Genomic DNA, 6,827 nt, shown 5'->3' on the forward strand with positions numbered 1-6,827 from the left:
TCCTGCTTACCTCTGTCACTGTGCTTATTATGTTGCTGCTTATTATCCTGGTTATTGGCCCAACCTGGATTCTTTTTACATTTTCAAAAGAGTGCATATATCCCTGGGATTCTACTGCTTCAATTGGCAAGTATAATGATTTATTTTTATTAACTCGGTAACAACCCCAACTAATCATCCCAAATATCACCAAAATTACTCTTTAAAAGTCTAACAGGTCATCAAGAGTGGCCACATGATATGAAGCATTGAAAACAACTGCTGTACTTAGAAGTTAACATTTAGCTCTATATGGACCATGGGCTCTTAAAGTAAGAACAACAGTGTGTGATGGCGGGAACACATTGCTTTTTCCTTTCACAAAGAAACACACATATGTGGTAATATAAAATATATACAATTAAATGCATTAAAGTTACTACAGATATTTTCTAAATTGGATCCGAGCGTGCAGTGGTGCCACCAGGTACGACAGATGCAGCCCTGGGATCCTTGCAGGTTAACCACGCAGGGAAGCACAGGGAAGGTGACACAGAATGCGCCACATGTGTAGACAAGCCCAAGACGGAATCCAGTCAGAGGAACAGCTGACAGGACGCGGCACCCTCCTACCCGGACTCCTGCCCAACTCAAAACTCTCACACGCTTGTACCTGACAACAGTTTGAGTCACGTTCTCTTTTGGCTCAACAATGTCAGGTGTGTCTATCAAATATATTCATAGGATAAATTTACATAGTGAGGAAAACCAGTACCCTGCAACTCAGAGAGAATCTCATTAACTTCATAAATGGACTGGTTATTTGAGGTTTCTAGATGGAAGGTAAAAGTGACGACTACGGGCAATAACAATAGTCCACGTTGACAAAGCCCTTCTGATTTGTCAGACTCTATAGATACCGTTTCTCCTCAGAACAGTTCCTTCACGCCCCCCCAAGAAAGCCCCTCATGAAGTCCCTTTGTGGTCACAGCTTCCCCCAACCCCTAACCCCTGGCAACCACAGTCTATTCTCCATCATTATAATTTTGCCTTTGCCAGATTGTTACATAAATGGAATTACTCCACACATAATCTTCTGAAACTAGCTTCTTTCACCAGGGAAAATGCCTTGTGCTCCAAGCTGTTGGGGGTATCAATACTTTCCTCCTTGAATTGCTGAGGAGTGTTCCATCGTCCAGGCTGGGAAAGGGGGGAGCAGGGGATGGGCTTTGGTTGTCTGTGTTGCACCCTGATGTGCAGTCTCTGCTGAGGTCCCCGTCACCCCAGCTCTGAGTGCACATGTGTCTGCCTTTCTCCAGGTCTCTGTCTCTTGCTTTCTTGGTCCCTCTCATTCTCTCCCACTCAAATGCATTCTTATTCTCTCTCTCTCTCTCTCTCTCTCTCTCTCCCTCTCTCTCTCTCTCTCCCTTCCTCCCTCCTCTCTCTCTCTCTCTCTCTCTCTCTCTCTCTCTCTCTCTCTCTCTCTCTCTCTCTCTCTCTCTCCTCTCTCTCTCTCTCCCCAAGCAGGACTCACTTCATCTGAACCATCTGAGGACCAGAGTCACAGGTCACCCTAGATTCGAATATTTGCTGGTTATCAGTCCTGTATTAAACATTTTTTAACTATAAATATTACCTTTTATGCCCTTGAAATTCCTCTGAAAATAGAGTAGACATACTTTTCCCTGTAAACACATATTTGCTGAAATTGTACTGGCTTATTTCTAGGTTAATTTAAAGCCACAGAGTTCTTGATAAGTTTATTGACACGAAATTATTCTTTTATTTTATTTTCTGGAACCTCTACTTTGTTGTTACCATATAAATGTCCCTTGTCTGATTATTGGGTAACTAGATACTGGGTCATTGGGTGGAATTTTGATGGGGAGAGATGCAGAAAATTACCTACATCTTCAATTCAGGTTCCACTAGAAAACCTATCCTAGATCTGCCTGAAAAGGTAAGTTACCCGGAGCTTTCCCATTAACTTCTGCTTTCCACCTACAGCGGGCAGGGGAACCACACACAATCAGCACGGCAGCCTCAATCGATTGATACTTAGGGAGATGCGGGCTCCCAATTTTTCCACATCAGTGAATTTCTGCCCCACTAAGCAAATGGCACAGCGTGTTGTAAATGCTGCTCCCTTTTAGGGGTCAGATGTTGCTGAAGACCAGGATGGGCAGAGATCCAGCCCTCCCCACACCCTCACTGGGGTACGGGGCTCACATGACATGCACAGCTTTTCAAGGCTCTCACTCTGAAGTGATAAGGACCTCAAGTGCGTGGGTCCAGGAAGATAAAATTCCCTCCATGATCAAGGAACTTCACATTCTAAGAACCACTTTGCCAAAATGTGTGGGGATGGAGGTCAGAGTGCAGGGCCATCTGCATAATTTGCAGGGACCAGTGTGAAATGAAACTGTGAGGCTCATAGTTTAAAATGCATGAAAAAGTTCTATTAAAAGTACTCAAATAAAGTGTTTTTCTTTTAAATTATTTTATTACTAATAAAACGTCATAGGGGAACTTTTGCTTCAGGAAAAATGTAGACATACTTTTCCCTATGCTTCTTACTAGGTAATGCTAAAAACACTGGATGTTATATATAAAAAACAAACATGAAAGGACTGAAAAGTGGAGGGGAGAAGGCACGGCACAGCACAATGGTGAATTCCCTGGGCTTTCTTTCAGCATCATATATCCAAGAGATGCGACTGAGGAAGCCAGCAAACCAGAAACACCAATGAGAGAAGAGCAAGAGAGCCTCCCATCAAAAGTCTTCTCTCTCTAGACTAAGAAGCAGGAAAGGGGCAAACTAGAAAGAGATACACTTTTAGACAATAACTGCTCTACTCCAGGCAAATAACACACATACAAGTGCACGCATGCACAAACACACACACACACACACACACACACACAACCTGTGGCCTCACGCCCACCCCAACTCCTCCAGCAGAGGCCAAGTGGGGAACCCAGACTTCCATCCTCAGCTACCTGTGAGGAACCTTGACACCCCCTCAGGTATACTGTTAGAGAAGACCAAGGGGAAGGCCCCCTTGCTCCACTATGGAGTCAGAATTGTATCTAAAGAACTAAAAACTTTTATTTATGTGACATTTTGATTGATTATAAGATTTTTCTAGCTTGCTTTTCTGCAAAGATTACATCATTAAATGTATACTTTAGCAACTTCATTTTCAATGTATATAAAAATACAAAATCATGAACAATCGTGATGATATTTAATTTTTAGAATTAGCTTTCTGATGATGCAATGGTGATGGGGGCTTTTAAGAGTAGTTTATAGTCTGTGACAACATTGTAGTAACTTTCTGATAAATTCGCCTAAATGTAAATTTTAGTAGTTCTGATAATTCTCTGTAGCTGATGATTAGCTGATTAGCTGATGAGTAGCTGATGATTCTCTCAGGACAGTTTTTCTAAGAAGACTTAATTTTACAAATCATTTTGGCGTAAAGTTTGGATTTATTAAATGGAAACATGTACAATGGTATTTTAATGTTTCATCTGACATTACTTATAACTTACGGAGTTGTCCAAGAAACCAAATGGGGCTTCCTAATCTATACATAACTCAACATCTTACGTATTTCACCACTGTATCTTCAATTTCAAGAAAAAATTAATTTTAAAATTATCTTCCTTATTAGTAATTGGTTCACCCAAAGTTTCACATGAACATATTTTAACTACATTTCAACGAGCAGCTGTTTATTGTACACTTAAAAATTGTGATAAAAACAAATATAATTTTCTCTTTATTAATTTTATTTTTAAAGACTTTTTAAAAGAGAAGTTTTAGGTTTACAACATACCTGAGAGGGAAGAATGGAGACTTTTCATATGTGCCTGCCCCCACACTCGCATAACCTACCTCATTACGGACATTGCTCACCAGAATGGTACTTTTTTTCTTTTTTACCAAAGATGAACCTTCATTAACACATCATAATCACCCAAAGTACAGAGTTTAAGGTTCACTGTTGGTGTTGTGCATTCAATGTATTTGTACAAATGTATAATGGCATGTATCCACCATTATGATATCATACAGAGTATTTTCACTGCCCTAAAAAAATCCTCTATGCTCTGCCTAGCCATCCTCCTCCCCTGCAACCCCTGACCCTTTTATTGCGTTTATAGTTTGTCTTTCCCAGAATGCTATAGCTGGAATCATACAGTATGCAGCCTTTTCAGATTGGCTTCTTCAGTTAGCAATATGCAGTTCAGTTTCTTACCCCCTTACCCTCATCTGCCTCCCCCCAGCCCCTTTACCCTCTGTTAAACACTAAACTATTGTCTGTGTCTATGAACAATTGTCACCCCAATAAATAAAATTTTAAAAAATCCTCCATGTGCAGGTTTTTGTGTGGACACAACTTTTCAATTCCTTTGGGTAAATAGCAAGGCATGTGATTGCTAGATTTTATGGTAAGAGTATGTTTAATTTTGTTAAGAAGCTGCCATTCCACTCCTGGGTATCTATCCAAAGAATTCCAAAACACTAATTTGAAAAAATATATGCACCTCTATGTTTATTGCAGTGCTATTCACAATAGCCAAGATATGGAGACAACTGAAATGCCCATCAATAGACAATTGGATAAAGAAACTGTGGTACATTTATCAATGGAGTATTACTCGGGCCACAAAAAAAGAATGAAATCTTACCATTTGCAACAACACACATGGACCTTGAGAATATTATGCTAAGTGAAATAAGTCAGACTGAGAAAGACAAATACCGTATGATCTCACCAATATGTGGAATTTAAAAGAACAGAATAAATGAGCAAACAAAACAGAAATAGACTCAGAGATATAGAAAAAACAAGTTGTTCGTTGCTAGATTGGAGGGGGAGGGGATGGGGACGTGGGGGACAGGATTAAAAAGTGCAAATTAGTAGACACAATATAGTCATGGGGATATGAAATACAGTATGGGGAATATAATCAACAATGTTGTGGAGATCATGTAAGGTGCCAGACGGGCACTGAGCTCATCGGGGGGATCACGTCATAGACTGTGTAGACGCCTGACCAATGTGCTATAAATCTGAAGCTGAAGTAGGATAATATTGTATGTCAACTATAAGTAAATACATATATATAATATATATAGTCACGGGATGTGGAGTATAGTATAAGGAAGATAGTCAATGGTATTGTAACAGCTATATAAGATGTCAGAGGGGTAGTAGCTTGTGGGAGAGAGGTTATCACTTTGTGAGGGGTGTAAATGTCTAACTATTACGTTGCTTTGTACACCTGAAACTAAAGGAAAAAAGCCACCAAACTCTTCCAAAGTGGCTGCCCCGTTTTGCATTCCCACCGGGAATGAATGAAAGAGCCTCTTGCTCCACATCCTCGCCAGCATTTGGTGTTGTCTGTGTTCTGAGTTTGGGCCACTCTAATGGTGTGTAGTGGTGTCTCATTGTTGTTTTAATTTGCATTTCCCTGATGACATGTGTTATTGAGTACCTTTTCATCTGCTTATTTGCCATCTGTATATCTTTTTCGGTGAGGAGTCTGGTTGTTTTGTTTTTTCAACCAATTTTATTTTAAACTTGGAAAGAAAAGTGTGGTGTCACTGACATATCTGGAATAATTTTGAACACGCCTTAGAAAAGCACGTCTCTCACCCCCGCTTTCGGTTCCAGCCCAATTGGGAAATGGTGTTATGGATGAGGCAATCCTGGGAGCCTGAGCTGAGCTGGGGTATGGATTGAAGGCTGCCTCATCCTCAATGTTCTCAGGCCCTTCCTGGCACCAGAGCTGACTTCTGGATGGTCACCCCTTCTCAGAGGACATCAGACTTAGGGATTTTTCTCTCTGACTTGTTTCGTTCTCTTTATGTCTTTAAATCCAGATCCATAATTTTCCAGAATTCCGTAAGGCTTATGCCTCTCTGGTCTCCTCAAAGTTAAACCCCTTTTGGAGGTAAAAATGGTCATGCATCGTGAGAGTCCCAAACCATCCACCCCACCAATGCCACTACTTATTGGGTGGTGGGGCCACATGGGCTTGGGAGAGGGTGGAACACTCTAAACAGGTCTGGCTTGTTTGGGATCAGGTGTTGTAGGCATGGGGAGAGGCATAACGTAGGCTGCTTGGATTGTAGGAGAGGGTGTGTGGAATTAGCAGGGAGTGTTATATACATATCCTCAGCCTTGGCACTAGAGAGCTGTGATAGGTAAATTACAGATGTGGTACTGATCTTTCCTTCCTTATACCCACCACGTGCGTGTGACTTTTCATCTCCTACCATTGAGATTCAGTGTCCATTTCTCCACCCCCTTGAATCTCAGCTGTCCTCCTAACTTGTGGTCCAGAGAACACGGTGGAGTGTCATAAGCCAATCTAAAGTGTAGACTTTGCTCCAGAGACCTTGATGATCCTGCCTTGTACTTCAGGAAACTAAAATAATGTGAATACTCTCTGACAAGCCTGTTGGTTAGTGAGAGACCATGTGGAGGAGAACGCTGCTGTCCCAGCTAAGGACACCCCAGAAAAGCCTGTCACCAGTGGGGATGAAGTGACTTTTAGTTACTTTCTAACGGAAAGTAACCTCACCAGGTGATCTGATCAAAAATTACTAAATGGGCAGGTCATGGTGGGTAGTCATGCCCCAGGCCTATAACTTTATTAGTAAAATATTTATCTTTGCCTTAAGCAATTGTTTCTGTCCATTGTTTCTGTGCATCTAAGTTAACACACCTTTGAAATGTCTCTTTTTCAGATGGAAGCGTAACCACCCGCAAGAGAACACATAATCTTAACTATCCTGTAATCCAATCCCCACTTTGTTTTCCCTCACCTTC

Source organism: Rhinolophus hipposideros (genome assembly GCF_964194185.1).
Source record: "Rhinolophus hipposideros genome assembly, chromosome: 21".
NCBI classification, from domain to species: domain Eukaryota; kingdom Metazoa; phylum Chordata; class Mammalia; order Chiroptera; family Rhinolophidae; genus Rhinolophus; species Rhinolophus hipposideros.